Here is a 17,537-nt window from a genome sequence, read left to right on the forward strand (position 1 = left end):
TCTGACAAATTTTAGTAGCATGTTAAGTTCCTATCTACATTATTGTAATGTACATTTAATACATACGGCAAGACATAAGTTCACTTTTTGCTAATGCTTCTGAACATATAACAGATTGGGAAGGCCAATAAGTGAAAATAACCTAATTTCACCAACTTCTCAAAAATTTGAACAGGAGACTGGACTATGTGACTTCCTGAGGTTCCTTACAACCTGAATTTTCCTGTGATCCTAAAGTGGGGAGATGTATTTGGTTTTACTGACTCACATGCTTATTGTATGAACCAGTGAAGATCTGTATATGGGACTTGGCAAGAGTATTGTTAATATGCACCTGTAAGTCAGGCTGGCAACAGCCCCACCTCTTCCCTAGGCTGCACAGAGCAGGAACAGAGAAAGCTGCCTGGTTGCATAAAAGAGTACCTGCATATTTGTTGTACAAACTCTTTCTTCATCCCAGGATCTCACTCATTTCCTGCATCTGCAGTTAGTCTGTGTAAGTATTCACTCTTGAAAACTAGACTTAGCAGCTTCCGTTTCTTTGATGCTTTGAAGAAAAGCTTGACATTGGGTCAAAAGCTACTAAGTGCAGAAGCCGCCCATTACACTAACTCTGCAACAATGCAGGTCCTTTATACGTTTGTTTTTATCTACTGGAATATCAGAACAAAGCTGGCTAATCCTGTAAGGGAAAGGATTAATTCTAGGACTTTTCAGTTAAGACTTCCAGTACAAAGTTCTCCAAGTCACAGATGCTATAATTTTAAAATACCTGACCAAAAGTTGCTGGACAGAACAGCAGTTGTGACAGGCAACGTTAAGTGAAATGAGTCAGTTTTTCTTTTTTTTTTTTTCCCCCCTTTAAATTTCTCTCTGGGAATACTTACCTCACAGCAGAAAATAATGTTCATATCCATTTTTAACAGCTTGATCAAAAGCAGAATTCCATTAAAGATATTTCTTGCCTTTCTTTTAATGTGGCTCTCCTAGGAAAGAAAAAAAAAAAAAAAGAGAATAAAACACAGTATTTTCAACCTAGTATTACAGCACATGCAATACCAAAGACATCTCTTATGATCCATTTCATATTGTAAAACAGGTCTGTTTGGTCAACAAAACAGTCTTTCAAAGTTTCAAGCAAGTAAATACTAACCATTCACTCCAATGCACTGAAAAAATCATGGGTTTATAGATGACCGTTTGAGTATAACTGAAGATTGACATAGCTCTGTCAAATAAAGCTTGTTCTTGAATAATTTTCCTCTGGATTTAGATTTAAAAAAAAAAAAAAAAAAATCACCTTGCATGTCAGAAACAAACACTCTGTATCTCAGTTAACCAGCTCTTCATAGGTCAGCTAACAGACTCTGAGGAGGGGTTTTAGGCCCACTTTCAAGAAGGTGACAAGACTCTAAAATATGAGCTGACAGCCTGATGACATGTGAACTGGGACTTCTGTGTTGCTTCCACCTTTGGTCCTAATTAGTTATGGAAGTGCTTTGTTAGATTTGGTAAATGCCTGCATTACTGTGGCTTGGTTCCCATCCAGGAGCAAGGCTGAGGTTTTCCAAGAACCTAAGGTGGGAGCAACATTGATTTCACCTCGGATGCTGCCCTAAGAGCAATGCTCAGTGAGACAAGTAGCTTTCCAAGGTTTCATGCTAGCTTGAAAAGCAGGTGTGAAATGCAGATTTTTCAGCTGAAGAGACGAGCAGCCTGCTTAGCTTTTCTAGGCATTTCTCCCTCATTATCAGCAACATTTCAGAGTTGAATTTAGGACTGAATTTAGTTTCTCACAGAAAATCCCACCTTCTGTAGATACCTTGCAGAAGACAACAGTGAGGGTGAACATAGAAAATGAAGTAACACATCATTCCACCTTTCTGGAATAAGCAAGCCACTGGAATTCACACTAGAGCTAGAGGCATGATCTTTATATCCCTCTAGAAGTCCTTCCCTTCCCTAGAAGCATCTTTGCTACTTATCCATAAGCATTTTAGTGGCAAAGATCATATCTGTCTTCCTTAACTGCCATGCTTCATGCAGCTATGACTGTTGAGAATCTTCTCACCATCTTTTCTATTGTCTTCACCCTGACTTTCTCCAAGGCAGGCCCTTACAGCCTCCACATATGGCTCCCTTTGTGAGCCCTACAGCCTTATCCCACGATGAAACAAAATGCCAAATAATGAATCAAATAGCCACATTAGCACACACAGTGCTCTCAAACTGTTTACATATCTATTTATGTGATCCTGTACCATTCATAACTGTTCACATGTTTCCTCAGTAGTGATGGAAGATTAGAAGTTATTTGCACCTTCTTTCAGAACATCCCTTTAAAAAAAAAAAAAAAAAAAGGGATCTGGTTTATCTGATTATAAACTCAGAGCTTTCTCTGTTTTTATTTCACTGAGATCACGTACATTTCAATCAGCCTTTCTCTGCTTTACCCTCATTAAAAATCCACAGGCATGGCCTCCACAGATATATCAAGACCCTTCTCACTCTCAAAACAGACACGCAAAGCCCTTCCACCAGCTTATTCATAATTCTTTTTCGGAAATCATAAATTATTTACATTATTATCCTATTAAAGGCCACATTGAGAGTCTCCTGCTTCCTGAGAGATTTTTTTAATTGTTATGCTGTAAAGTCAGACCAGTTGTTTGAAGAGTGTAAACAGATAGAAATGTAGTTAAACCTGATTTTCATCATTACTAAAGTATAAGCCTAAAAGTTCCACTTCACAGAAAGAAAGTTTCTGGCCTCTATCCCCCAGCCCCTCAATCTTACTTCCGCTTTCTGGTTTTGAAGATAGTTCAGACCACACAAGAAAGGTTCTAATCTTAATTAGCATTGTGCTGCCTGATTACAACTTCAAATTATAAACATCTTCCCTATGGTGGTAGTGGAGGCAGATCTATTTCTGTGGTGATGATCTGCACTCAGAAGAACAGAGCGACTAAACTTCTCATGCAACTTCTTTATCTGAGTCTTGAAGAACTCATAGCTGAAAAGAGAGCTGGCTTCATGCGACTCTTACCCTGTGTGCTTGCAGGTAACATTGGTTCAGGCCATGGCAGCGCAATGCCTTCTCTCTCCCATCTGCTCCTCACCCAGGTAGGCACTGCCTGACCTAATGATCACAATGGCAAGTGCACCATGGTGCTGACTGCAGGACATGCAGTAAGGTCACCGTAAGCTGAGGGAAACTAAAACCAGCTGGAACAAAGAGTAATTCAGTGAGGGATGTACTTATATGGTCTAATTCTCCAAGGTCGGGAACTTCCTTTAAACGGGTGGGAAGGGGAGGAGCAGGTGGTGGTTGCAAGTTGGCAAGTAATACAACCGCAGTGCAAACCAGGGCCAGAGGAATGCAGGCGAGATCACGTGGAACGCTGGGCTCCCTGGATGGCTCCTCAGGGCCAACACGTAACTGGTCATGTATGATCTGGCCTAGGAGCCTCTTCTGCTGTGGACAAGTCACTTCGCTAACACAACGACACTAGAGAAAACTCAAGGAAAATTCAGGCCAGTTTTGCCCTCAAATCCACCCCAGCTTCACCTTTGGGTTGTTCAGTAGCCTAAGTTGATCCAGTCTTTTTTTTCTCCACCACTTTTTTTCATTTGTTTGTTTTTAAAATATTATTACCAAACTAACAACTTTACAGAATTTTATCCTCTCAACCTACTTAAAAGCATCCTTTTACTAGCCTACCATCTCTGTATACTGGTTTCATGTTTCTGTAACATCATGTATTTTCAGTACATCTGCCCAAAATCTCTTCAACAAACTTTGAGGGATTATGTGGAAGAGAAGTAGCTGCTTATAAGCATGATGTTTCTGCTTTGTTTAATATGGTCTTATGTCAAACTTTTGCCTTTATAAGATCAAATACTGGAAGAAGTTCAAGTAAGAGAAAGAGCAGAACCTTAGTGCGCTGTTGTAATCTTTACCATGACACACCTCACTTAACTGCGCATTACATGGTTGAACAGACAGTAGAAATTTTACTTCCCATTAATACTGAAATCAACATTTCTTCTCAACATATTTTCAAACTTTTAATGTTCCAGAATCCATCATAAATGCAAGTGTTTTGCCCTTCCTACTTCAGTTTAGACAAGTGTGCTTTTTCTGGTGGCAGGGAGATAAAGGAATTTTTTCCTGTATTGATTACATGGATAAAAGTAACTGATTACATATGATGTGAATACTTTTATTTAACTGAGTACAAATGATGGCATTTGGTGAGAAGTTGACAATCAGGTTCTAGAAGAAGATGGGATACTATGATTGCCACTAACCGTACCTTAGGAGCACCCACAATGACTCAGTTAAACAACTGCTAAACGAAAGCGTTATGTACTAAAGCTCTAATTTCCTATGCCCCCCAAGCAGCGAAAAGTTTCGCCTGTTTCTCATTCCTCTTTTCCAAGAGCTGCAAAAGAGCTGGGCAGGGTACGGTCCACTGCTTCTCCCCCAGAAGTCCTCAACAACTGTGATAAACAGAAGAGGCTCTCTAACATCATCCTCCTGTTAAGTCTTTTTGGAGACATGTCCAGCTCTTCTCGTATCCGGTTCCCTACATGCATTTGCACTCTGTACCAACTGCAAGTTTCATTCATGTAATGCAGAGACCCATTAATAATTTAAGATTAAAAAGGAACCTAAGGGCAGGAATATTCCATTTTTGCTCATGCGATAGATGTTACTTTGCTAGTACGTCAACTCAAGTTATCTTTGTACATGCTACATTAATTCAGAAAATTGCTTTTCAAACAAAGTGCATTCTGAAAGCGCCTGGAGAATCTATACGAGATGAAAGTTTAATTTTTATGCTGAATGTGCCAGATCAACATCCAGAAAGAGAAATACAAACAGATTTTAGTTTTGTCCATGGAATTTTCAAAAAGAGGGGTTAGCCAGAATAAATCGTATTAAGGAAGCCCTCTGCACAAACAAGTAAAAGTCACATCAGGTGTAGCGATAAATATCCCAGCGCACTATTTACACCGTGCTCCACCAGAGAAATAATAAATACTTCTAACGGTACTTAATAGCTCGATAGCGTTGCAGCGGGACCGCCTGCACACCCAAGGCGGCTGTCAACATTTTTAGCCTTACCGGCGAAGGCAACGGGACGTCGGGCCGGGCAGTTGCCGGGTTCCCCCCCTCAGGGCCGGGGGTTCCTGTCAGGATCTGCCCTCGCAGCGCCCCTCGGCCGGCTAGGGAGGGCCGCCCCGCGCCGCCTCAGCCGCTCCTTCCCCCGCGGCGGCTGACAGCGCCTCCAGCCACCGGCAGCTTCTCGGCCCCGTCCGGCCCCCTGGGTCACCCTCGTCTCGGAGAGCCTCGGGCAGCGCCTGACGACAGCGGCGGCGGTGCCACCCTCCCTCCCTCCCTGCCTGCCTCCTTCCTTCCCTGCCCGCGACCGGGGCCGCGCGTCTCACCTGAGCGCGGAGCGGGACGCGCCGGGGACCGAGTGGAAGTACCAGCAGCCGCTGCTGCCCGCCTCCTCAGCGGTGCGGTGTTATGCGGCGCTGTGCAGTGCAGCCCGCCCTTCCCTGCCCTGCCCTGCCCTTCCCGGCCCGGCCCGGCCGGCGGGGAGCGGAGCGGCCGGCGCGCCCCAGCCACCCAACCAGCCCCCCCCGCCCCCCGGGGCGGGCTGCGCCGGGCCGTCACGTGAGCGCGCTCCAGCACGCGGTGCCGTTGCAGCCGTTACGGCCGTTACAGCCGCGCGCGGCGGCGGCGGGGGGAAAGGGGGCGGGGCGGGGCGGGGCGGGGCGGTGCTGTGTGGTGCCGCGCGCCGCCGCTGAGGTGAGGTGCGAGGGCTCCCGCTGCCGCCCCCGGGCGGGTGTCGCCGCCGCCCCCACGGAGGGCTCTTCGGCCGCCGGGGTGGCCGGGCAGCGGCGAGCCGCCCTTCCCGCCCTCGGGAGAAACTGCTTCCAGGAATTGAGGGCTGCTGCGGCAGGAAATCCTGTGGGGCCTGCGAGGGAAGCGGCCGCGTCCCCTGGTCCCCCTCAGCGGTATTGATGTACTTTAGATTGGGACTACAGTGTGACTGGCGAGGACACACACCGCCCCCCCCCCCCCCAGCTCTGTGTAAGCACGCGCATAATGAAGTGTTGAATCCAACTGCGGGATCCGGGGTGTGTGTGTTTTGGTGGAACGTGAACAACTTCTGCGCTGAACATTTCTGTCTGCTGAGTACGTTACTCTGCACTATTCACCTCAGTTTCCCCACAGAGAATTTGCATGATGGATCGTAGCTAAAAGTCTTGATTTCCTACCAGGATGCTTCCCATTTACACTGTCCTCAGGGTGTCTGACCTCTCCATCAGTAATACACTAACGCCACTCTTTAAAGAAAACAATACTGGGAAGTCATAAGTAATCCAGCGCCGTAAAGTATTTAAAAGGGCTGTAGAGCATATTGCTGAAATGCTGAGGTAAAGTTTGGGGCATGGCCCAGTAGCCTGGTATTAAAGGAATTCCCTGCTCACTCAGTGTCTTGTACTTGATCTTTTTGCTCTGGGCCTTTCTGGTTTTGGGTTCAGGAGGACTTTGGAGAACCGCAGAGACCAAGTACTCAGCAGTTGCCAGAGCTTCATGTCACTCAGCAGTGACATTTAATATTGGTTATGGAGGGTTTCTGACAGCGTAGCTCTTCTGGGCTAAAGAAAAAGTGATAACAGGCCCTAAAGACAGCAGGAGCCGGCAGTATCACAAATAGAGGCAGGCTGAGCTTGCTGTCAAAGTGCTCTCCCATTTGAATGGCAGAGGTCAGATATCCTTCTGTTTAGAACTAATTAATCCAGCCCCCAGATCAGAACAAAAGAGGGGTTCATTGAATTTGCTTTCTTTTTTTTTTTTGATACTTTATATTTCACATGCTTTCCTGTGGAGTCATGAAGGCCTGAAACTTAGCTGCTGTATACTATATCAATACTGCTGTATACATGCATACTGTATGAATACACGCTGTATCAATATGCTGAACTGTACAGCAGGGTGAATTAGCCCATGTGGAACTCCATGCTGCTGTGGATACACTGCCTTCAGCACATGTATCATCACTTTAGAGTACTGTCAAGCACTGGCATACCCTGTGCTTTAACTTTGTCAAGGAAATGTGAGAGGATAACCACAGGATTCCAGGAGCTGGGCCTTTAAAATAAATGACACTTGGTATTCTGAGCCCCTCATTGAGGGAACAAAAAGAAAAAAGTGTTAACAGCTTGGATAGATTTTAAGATTTTGAATAAATCCTGAAAAGGAATGACCTTTGTTGCACATGTGCTACCAAGGGCAAAGAAAGATGGCTGGGCCATAGTTACTCCCAAGGAATGGAAATACTATTTTATTTGGGAAGAGTTTATTCAGAGTTCTGGTAACTCATATTTAGAGTCCCCAGTGAGGGAGCTTCCACAGTGCTTCCACAGCTTTTGCGTGCAGAAATGCATAGTTGTGCAATTTCAGTTAGTACAAACAAACTGTCTAAATTCCTATAACTTGTGCTGGAAACACACTATCATTTGCAAGGCGATTGGAGCAGACAGCTGAGCTCACAAGGTTATCATCTGCGTCTGTTCAGAAGATGGCCTCAAACCTTGTATTGGCTAACATTTTTAGCTCTGCAAAGTAAACCCACGTGAGATAAAAGTCAACCCATGCAACAGGTTCTATAGTTTGCTTTAAATCAGCTGGGTTCTGTGAACACTGAATGACTTGTTTCTTTTTCATGTATTTCCTTTAGCACTTCAGAATGAATTTAGGTTGTGTGAAAGGTTCTTGACTGACAGTTTTGGAAATTGAACTCCCTTTAATCCCAGACTGGGTCCAGCACAAGCTAGCTTCTCAGTGCTACTAGTGAGGAAATTTTGCTAGGCTGAGGATAGTCCATTCACTTGCTTTCTCATGCCGGCAAAGGCAGGATTTCCTATTTTTTCACTTACCTGTAGTTACTGGGTCTAGGACATTTTTGTTACGTTAAAACTATGCCTTGGATACTAAGACTGCATGCTTAATTCAGAAAGGCAAGTATTTAGTAAGTCATCTGCCTTTTAAAATATGATTATTCTGGTTTTGCCTTAAATTACTTAGGCAGTAGTATGGAAAGCTAATGGTCTTTGCAGCACACTTGCTCTATTTTTACCAACTTTGATTTGTTGTCTTTATTTGATTTTTGAAAACAAATTCATTTATGCTTTTAAGATGCAGCTTCTTTTTGTGCAAAATTGCAGGTGTTGAAGCTATAAGCAGAGACAGAGAGTGTGATACTATCCTTCAAAGTGCACATGGAACAGATGAGGAAAAGCTGTGTAAGTCCTAGGCTTCCAGGAACGGATGCCAAAGTATTTCATTAAATTTGCTGTTAAGAATAATTGCTGGCTGACAGATGTGCAACTTTTATGACAGTATCTCTTGAACCCAGTCACAAGACAGCCTGATACCAGTCATGATGTCAAGACTGTGATTACATTGCTCCCCATTCACAGAAGATACTGTGATGACAAAAGTATTTATGGTTGTCTTTTCATTGCTGCACCATTGTAGATGAACTGCAGTTACGTTATTCTGACTATAGTAGCTCCAGATGACTCATGCCTTCCATTATACATCTAAGTTCTTAAAGGATAATAGATTTAGGAGAGGGTTTTGTTCTGTGGAGAAATGATACAAAATCTGTTCTGTGATGTTTGGTGCATTTGTCCTCTTCAGCACCCACTAAACATACAGGAAGAAGGTAGACTGTCTGAAGTTTCTGAAAGTCCTAACACCTGTTTTCAAACCCTACCTGGTTGCACCATCAGTTAATAGAGCGCAGACCTTTGTGCTGTGGTGGAATAGGGAGTGTTCGTGCGCTCAGTTCAGCGAAGTGGATTGTGGCTGTGGTTACTATAGCCCTTTACTGCCATGTTGGACAGGAACAGGCTTCAGATAGTGGCATTGCATCGTTGAGTATTCTCTGACACTGCCCACAGGCTCCAGCAGGCTGTCACCAGCTCTGGCTTACATTCCTATTCTCTGTTGTTTGGTGTTAGGGCAGGTAGAACTCCTGTTCTCCACATCTCTGTGTGGCAAAGATTGCACTGCCTTGTGGCTGCTTCTTTGACCCAAGAGACATCAGAATCACACAGTTTTAGCTATTGAGGGCTTTCAGAGCCTTTCTTAGAAGGTCTTATTATGGCTTTCAGCTGTAATACAACAAATCATTCCAGACTAGTGAGAGGTTTTAGTTCTTTCCAATGAGGTTTTGTCAAGTCCACGTCTAAAACACTGTACGTAGTTTAGTGGGAGTTGTGAGCAGAGCAACAGCTGAATAGAACGTCAGAAGGCATGCTATAACCTTTTGCTGAAGGTTTACGTCATCTTTATAGGCTGTTATAAACATAAATAGTCTAAACACTGAAGCAATCACCACTGTGAATCACTTTGTGTTCATACTAGACAATTCTTCTATGTAAGACTGATGGAGGTTTGTCTGGTTAAAGATACTGGCTTAGGAACTACATGAGAGAGAAAGGATTTCACTGGCAGATTGTTGTAACAGTGACATTATTTTAACCTGAGCAGAAATACTAGTTAGGTTGTGGAAATGCCAAATCTATAATATACAAAAGTCATGCAGAGGGATTCCATTCCTAATTTTGCAAACCTACCTGAATCTCACATTGCTTTGGGGCTCAGAAATAGCAGGAGTGAAATGACAGCAGAATTTCTGAGGTCTAGTGGTTTTAACAAATACATTTTTGTTAACTCTGCTTTGTCAGACAGCTTCGGTTTAGCCAGCATCCCTCAAAATGGTGTCCTCATACAGCTCCTTGTTAAATAAAAAAAGCTTATTACCAGGTTGGACAAACCTATGTGGAATACACTCCAAAGAACATGGGAAAGAATACTGCTATGAAAAGAGAATAGAGAAGACAAAACTTTTCACTCTTTAATTTCCACAGTTTCATTATACATAGTGAATACATTTAGCCACCCCCACCTATTCTTTTGTAAAGCACAAAGTTCAGCAAGGAAAGCTTATATGACTTTATAATTAAACAAAATTGATCCAGGCAAAAAAAACAGTGTTAGACTGTCTGAAGCTTATCCATTTTCGTGTTCAGATGTAAAACTGAGACAGAGCAAGAACTGACCAAAAATTCCTATCCTATCCTTTTTTATACACTGTAACTACAGAGCTCAGGGATGGATTTACTATGGGGAAGGAGAAGGGACCAAGTCCTTCTGTTTGTGTGCATCTGTGTGTTTCTGCAACATTTGGTAGAAGGATTGTGTCCATATAGTCTTCCTCTGCCTATCTTGAGTTGCAGAATTTAATCCCTGCTTGAAACCAAGGTGGATTGCAACAATGCATAGTGTGTGCGGTTGTTTGCCAATATAGAGGATTTACACCCATGTAGCCGCATTCCTAGCAAATCCTCTGTATAACAAGCCAAGGCCTGTGATACAACCTGGACTTAGTTCTCAGCAACCTTTCACCATAACCTTTCACCATGCAGAAAATGTGAAATGGTACCAAGCTAGAACAGGATAGTTTTACTCTGCTTTGGAAAGCATAAGTGATCAGAGGTAAGTAATGGAGAACAGGCCCTTAGTGAATTAAATGCTGGTTAGCTGAAAACGTACATTGTATTTAATCAAATTGCATGTTTGCTGGCACAAATTCTATTGGTGACCATCAGTTTCCAAGAAAAAGATACAATTTTTATTGCCCTTCCTAGGTTTAGCACAATTCAAATGTCAAATTGTTTTGTGTGCTTTCATTCCTGATCTTGAAGTCTGGGACCAGTGGAAGATGAGAATGAGCACAGTACCTCCAACCCTTATCACATAGGACCAAACTCCTCTTGTGTAGTGTGTATGAGAGTCTCTCACAAGCATCACTCTCACATTTTTCTGGTGACTGTATACTTCAGTTCTAATGCTGGTTGCTGTAAAAGAACTCTGGAGCACATACTGGAGCTGCCATGCTTGCTCCCTCCCACCTCCTATTTATCCTGTTCATAAGTTAGAACAAGCAATTAAGGATATGAAATATGACTTTGTTTCTGTCCTCACAAATATGACTTACAGTACCAGAGGACTGTGGCCAAAACAAACCATTCTGTACAATTACAGGAAAAACAGTGCCTTCTGATATCTCAGATTATGATGTGCATGCAAAAATGAATACACACATATCTGAAAGGGCAACACTGGCAATTTTGATAGTTGTCAAGCTGGTACAATTTGTTACTGTAATTACGTTGTGTTGTTGAGTGTTTGAACCTCATAGAAACATCCTTTTCCAAACCTGGTAACAGGCTACCGTCCATAAAAGGAAATTTAACTATAAATAGTATTTCTTCATGCTATTTAATCTACTTGGTCTCTGTTTCCACTTCTTTGTTCTGTCTCCCATTTATCAGCTAAAATAAAATATAGGCGTTTATATAAAATTTTTCAACAAAAGTTTTGGCTTTTAAAAAGTCCCCAAACCAAGCCTCAAGTTGATGTATTACCTTCTGCCGTGGGCTGTCAGTATCGAGGTTCCTCAGAAGCCAAAGCCAACACAGCATAAGCTGAGAAGGCAGAGGACCTGGTGTCAAGTAGGCCTTCTCCTTTGCTGCACGTGCAGTTTGAATCCCTGGTGTGCTGTTAGCTTATGAGACTCTAACAGAACTGTTTGGTTGAGAAATCACCTTGCAGTGTATCACCAGGCTATGACCAGTGAAAACCAGAGTTGTCTCGCTGTAAATAAGAAAAGTCTGCTACAATGGTGGTTTCATTGAACAGTCCTTGGGTCTGGATTCAGATTCTGTCCTCTTTGTTCTAGCAAGATGTTGGATCAGATGGATGCCTCCAAATGGTCTGGATTTTGTTTGTGGAACTGGAGAGCAAAGAAGGATCAAGAAAGAGGATTATGATTCTTGTATTACTTCTACATTTTAAGATTGTGGTATACTGCATGAGAAAACGTTCACATTTTCTCTGTGCATTTTCCAACAGGAGACGTATTGAAAAGATGCCAGATACATTTAAATGAACCCATTAAAATATAAGAAAATTTGAAAATATGCAGAAAAAGAAAGGGGAAACTGAGTTTTACTTCAAAATTTTCAGATTTACATTTTAATGGAAATAATTAAGTAAATAATGCCAAACTGGTATTTCATCTGTGGAGAGCTTTGCTTGGGCTGAAGGTCTATATGTCTTGATAGCCATAGAAAGGTTGTTTTTTGAATACATAACTAGCTCCTGTAAGCATTGACTACAGTACTTGTAGATTAAAAAAAGAAAAAGCATGAAGATATTTTTAGTACAGATAGAAAATTTTGGCAACCTCCTGCTTCTCGTTACCGAGTACTTACTCTTTTCAGAATGAGTGCATATGCCACTAAACTTAAGAACGTTTTCCATTGTCCTTAATGAGATCAATCACTGTCAAAGCTCCATCAGTGTTTCTAGATACTGATTGCTACTCTGCTAGAACTTTCAGGAAACACAAGAGTTTTTGAAGAATCATAGTTTGAAATATTCCAGGAAAAGTACAGACCAGTTGGCGTAGGCAATGTTGTTACTTTTTATTTGACTGCCAGCTCTTAAGCAGATGCACTGAAGTAAACTTCAAACAGTTTGTAAAGAGTTAATATACATGTTCATAAGTACTTAATATTGTGGTTCAGCCATTACAATTATAAGTTTTGATAATACTTTTTTGTCCATGACATGCTTAAAACTTATATTAATAATTCACTGAAGTTTTTAATATTATGTTTTTATTTCTATATAGTTCAGAAACTATGAACTGTTTTGATTTTCTTTTAAGGATTCTATAATTTTAGTGATAAATTTCTGAAATATTTTTGCCACTTCAATTATAATCTATTATGAAGAACAACATCTTTAATTTCTCTGTTCCTTGTCCAGTAGACCTGCAAGCACAAGTGTAAACAACGTTTATTATGTGACTTGCTGTTTGTACCCTGGAACTTGTCAATGGTTAGGGTTAACACAACCCACTAGCACAAAAAAGGATCCATTGATGCTTGTGTCTCTCAACACAAGTATGCACCATTTCATTCAGCTGGGACTGTACACAAACCCACTAGCCAATATATGGAAGATACAAGGGAAATGGAAGAATTAAATCTGCCCACAAATTCTGAAATAGCAAAATAGTCTAAAAGAAGAGTCCTGCCAGTTTAGATGGCAGCAACTAGAGTTGCTAAGAGAAGTTGTTACAAGTTATTTGCATAAACCTCAGTTATTCCTAATTTCCCTAAATAAAACTTCTGAGACACAAGGCTAGAGGAGGTTTTAAGGCTGTCAGTGAATCTTCAATAAAGAGTCAGACTCCCAGCTTTAGGGATGAAGTTCTGGCAACTCTGATACTAAAATCACCAGCAGAGCCTACAGGGCATCAAGATTCAGTTCTATCAAAAGGGATTTGAACTTCCAGCTGTGCAGTGACATGCACTTTCCCTACCTAGTACAGAGAAGGAACGCTTCCGCAGGGTCTTATTTTGAGACTACTCATCAGCAGGTCATAGGCCATGTTACTGATAGCAAATCAGTTAAAAGGACCTACCCTAGCAAGTAAGTCATAGACAGGAAATCAGTGTCAGTACTTCTGGCTATAGAAAGTTTCCTTCCTTTCCACCCCTTTGAAAGATAATGTGGCAATCTGTCCTGTCATCTGTTCTATCGCATCGCCTATACTGTTACATATTGTGGCTCCCAGGAACAGAAAATACAGTGGAAAAACTTGACAAAATCCGTAGTTAAAAGCCAGGTTATTTTTAAATTCTGGGTTTATTTTGTGGAAAATATATAACTTTTTCATTTCTTAGGCTGAAGTTGATCTTTGAGGTAAAAAAAGCTGTAGCCTCAGTGATGTGATTGACTTTCTGAATTATTTGGCCAGGGCATTAGTATTTTGGTATTTATCTGGGCCATTAGAAAGAGAACTAAGAAGTAGTTTGTGATTGGCCACTGTAAAATTGATTAATAAAGCATATGCATTCATCTGAAAACATTTTAGTTCTTAGACTGTATTTCTGAGCTTTCAAGCACTCTTGTTAATTATTCATTGATAATTGATCATGCTGGGAATTAAAAGCAAAGAACACTGCTAACTGGATAGTGAGAATAATATGGATTCATATCTACGTTTTAGTGGCAGAATGAAGCAATGAAAGTGAAAAAGCCCATGGCACAAATTGGTGCAAATCTGAGAAATCCTGCAGCATGGGGATTTTTTATCTGGAATGGGTGTCTTTGATAAACTCAGTGTCTTCAATAGTTGCTGTATCACACACCTGGAGAACAGAGCTGTCATTTTTGCAACTAGAAAGCTACCCAGAAATGAAGTAAGTGAGCACTTTTGTGGATCTGCCAAGGCACCTTGTCTAGTTTATGCCTCTCTCTTGAGAGAACCAATAGTTCTGCAAGTAGTAGAACTGAGGAAGATCCAATTTCATGTTTGCATCTTCTGGGGATCTAATAGTTTCTGCACCATGACCAAAATTTCCCCCACTGTTGAGATATTCATTGGCTGAAATTGGCTAGGTATTAGGATGGGACTGGGTGTGTGCATATAAAGAAAGTGCCACGCCATAAGAGTAATTGGTTTTTAAGGGGTTCTTTTCTTACTAGCCTGGTTTTCTGTAAAATATGCTGTGTCTTACTTCTCCACTGTGTAATGGAAATGGGCTTCTAGGCGAAAGCCCTGGTATAATGCAGCAGCAGCCTGCCAAATAGTTTAGGTATCAATAAAGGCTCAAATTGCCATTAGCTCAAATGCTGTCTTGGGCCAATGTGTTTACATTGGATTTGGTTCTGGGGCAGTGTAGGCTTCCTGGGTATGTGTCGTGCTGATCTCCTGTCCATGTTCTGTGGGAATAATTGGACCATTCTTATGGCCTTTATTTATGCTGATGCGCAATTACAGGCATTATCTCAGCTCTAACAGATTTAGCACGACAGCTTCCGTAAGGAAAGGTTTACCAATATGAATAAATGAAATACACTGAGTTTCTAAGAATTCATACCCAGGCTTTATGAGTGAGGTGTGATGAAGTCACTGTGGGTTGAAGGTAAAATAAGGCATATCATTAACAAAGACTTTGCTGTTTATCAGCGCCTGCATATATGGAACATTTCAGTTCAGTTGATTTTAAGCCCTGTACTTACTTTGCTGCCTCACTGTTCACTTTTTCCCTACCTGCAAGTCATAGGGTGACTGTTTGAAGAAGATCATGTGTCTCAGAGTGTGCGGGTGAATGGAAGGTTAAACATTTTGACTGGCATTCAGTTGAGTCTTGTGCAATCAATCCCAGTGATACTGTACTGAGTCAAAAGAGTTGACGGTCATGGGGAGAAGAAAAGGGAGGGGGAAGGTTAAGGGGAGGCTCTTGAATGTATCTTCCAATGGTGCATTAGAAAAAAAAGACCTGGGCTTTGATTCTTGCTGCAGCTGCGTCTCTAGCAGGTATGAGGATGTGCTGAGTGCTTGCCCAAGCGTTCAGGAATGCAAGGGAAAGGGCTGGAACACAGAATCCCTCTGTTCACGCTCTTCTCGAAGTGGCAGGCAGATGGGGAGGGCTGGGACCTTGGCTGTATCCTGTAAAATAGTGACTGTTCCCTTGCATGCATGGTCATAGAAGGGCCAGATAGATTTCCTTTATGCATTTTGTACTTGTGTAGCAAAGCAAGAGAGTTTAACGTTTTTCTGCAGAAAGATGCTGAAATGTGTCAAAGATTTTGATGTTCATAAATAGAAAAGATAGCCAATGTTTAGATAATCCAAATGTGATGATAAGGTGATTTAGAGATTCTTTTTGGCCTGGAGCTCAGGGTTTAATGGGCCTGTTCTAGCAATGCTATCCACACATGTATCATTGTACAGTAACAAAAAGAAATTAGTTTAAACCTTAAGGTGAGAGGCAAAGAGAATGTCTTTGCATTCTTTTTCAGTTCCTGTTTCACTCAGTGAAGTGCTCTCAGCATACTGCTAACCACTTAATAGTTTGCACAAAGTTCATATTCTTGCCATTATGATTGGAAATCTTTTTTTTTTTATTTCGTATATGGTGTTCCTGAGAAGCACTCAGTCAAGTGCACTTCCAGTTACAAGTTCATCTACAGACTGTGTTTGCTGGCTTACTATCGAGGTTTTCTTGTGGTGCTAGGATATTGGTTTTCCTGAAAGGACTGGGCTTCACTCAATTTCTATTCTGTCTGGCTGCCTTTCATGTAAAATTGGGAAGCAAATTTTTGCAGTCTTGTACATCCAAGGTATATAGGTAAATGCCAGTTTCTGTTATCTTGGAGTCAGTGGTATTAGTGATATTCAAAGTCTTGAATGTTTAGGTTATTTCATATGATAAAGGAATGTCTGTTATCAGGGGTCAGGAATTGCATGCTATGTCATTATATAGAAGATACCGAGGCATAAATTCTTTCTTTTGGACGTCTGGGATATATGATGTTTGTGCAACTGTGCAGTTACACAGAAAAAACAGCGTGATAGAGAGAAGCAGATCAAGTAGTATTGTACACCTGATACTTACAAATATATACCTAACTGCAAAAAAAAAAAAAAAGTCTTTCTGAGGTAGAGGAGGTAGTGGAGGGTGTTAATAGAAGGGACACAGGACATGAAATTTCATGTCTCCATAGGCCTTTGGAGGGATTCCAAGAGTGATTTAGAATCTGAGGAGAGGTGGGACACAGAGGCAATGAGGCAGCTGTGGATGGCAATGCATTCCTAAGCAGTTCTGCAGTTCTGTAGAAGGAGTAAGAGATAAAAAAAGAAAGGTACATAGGCAGAGAGATGTATAATCTGGTAGATTATCCTCTTAAAAGTGGAGCATAGCCTGTGCACTCCTTTGCTTTCTAGCTTGCTGCAGCAGGGAGTGCAGCTAGATGAGTACTTTTACCTTCACGACTGACAGTTACTTGAGAGAACAGTCGGGCTCCAAGGTCATTGCACACCAGACACTGGGGAAACATAAATACAGTTTATCTTAAAAAGACATTAAAGGTGGCTTGCACCCCTTAACCTGCCCTGCCCCTCCCCACCCTCCAATAAACCTCATACCGTTTTAGCGTCATGTACCATCACACAGGGAGGTCTTTGATTACATTTTTTGTTTAGTTGCACACAATAACTGGGTGCAGCACAGCAGAAAGCAGATATAAACTAACTAAGGAAGTAACATAATCCTCCTCTGTATAGGTCTAGTGATCTCTGCTATAGGTGTTGCTATATCATGATTCTAAGGCAGCTTTATGAAAAGTGGACGCAACAAGGGAGAGTGTTTCCTGTAAATACAGAAGCTTCCAGCCACTAATGAAGGTATATTATGTAGAATTTAATTTAGGATTTCATAGCCATCAGTTTCCCTACAGCTGCCTCATCTTGTACAGTCATTAAAACACTTATGTTTTGCAGATGCTGGCATGGTTTTCAAATGCCTAATGCAAAATGGAAAAAGGACATTTGCCCTTAATATAAACAGTGTTTCTTCTTGGA

The 17,537-nt window shown here is 41.7% G+C and overlaps 1 protein-coding gene across 3 annotated transcripts in view; it reads right to left on the bottom strand.

The window, feature by feature from the left end:
• The window catches only part of RHOBTB1 (Rho related BTB domain containing 1), a 56,317-nt gene extending 50,632 nt beyond the window's left edge, over positions 1 to 5,685 (bottom strand). The window contains exons 1-2 of one of the 3 annotated variants that reach the window (XM_063339590.1): positions 5,455 to 5,685; positions 888 to 986 (exon numbers count right to left, since the gene is read on the bottom strand). The gene's annotated coding sequence lies outside the window, so the exon portion shown is untranslated. Of the gene's footprint in view, positions 1 to 887; positions 987 to 3,046; positions 3,094 to 5,131; positions 5,316 to 5,454 lie in introns of those variants that run through there. The other 2 variants (XM_063339591.1, XM_063339592.1) reach the window with 2 other exon arrangements.
• Positions 5,686 to 17,537: the final 11,852 nt, after the last annotated feature.

This window comes from Chroicocephalus ridibundus, chromosome 6 (assembly GCF_963924245.1).
Source record: "Chroicocephalus ridibundus chromosome 6, bChrRid1.1, whole genome shotgun sequence".
NCBI classification, from domain to species: Eukaryota; Metazoa; Chordata; class Aves; order Charadriiformes; family Laridae; genus Chroicocephalus; species Chroicocephalus ridibundus.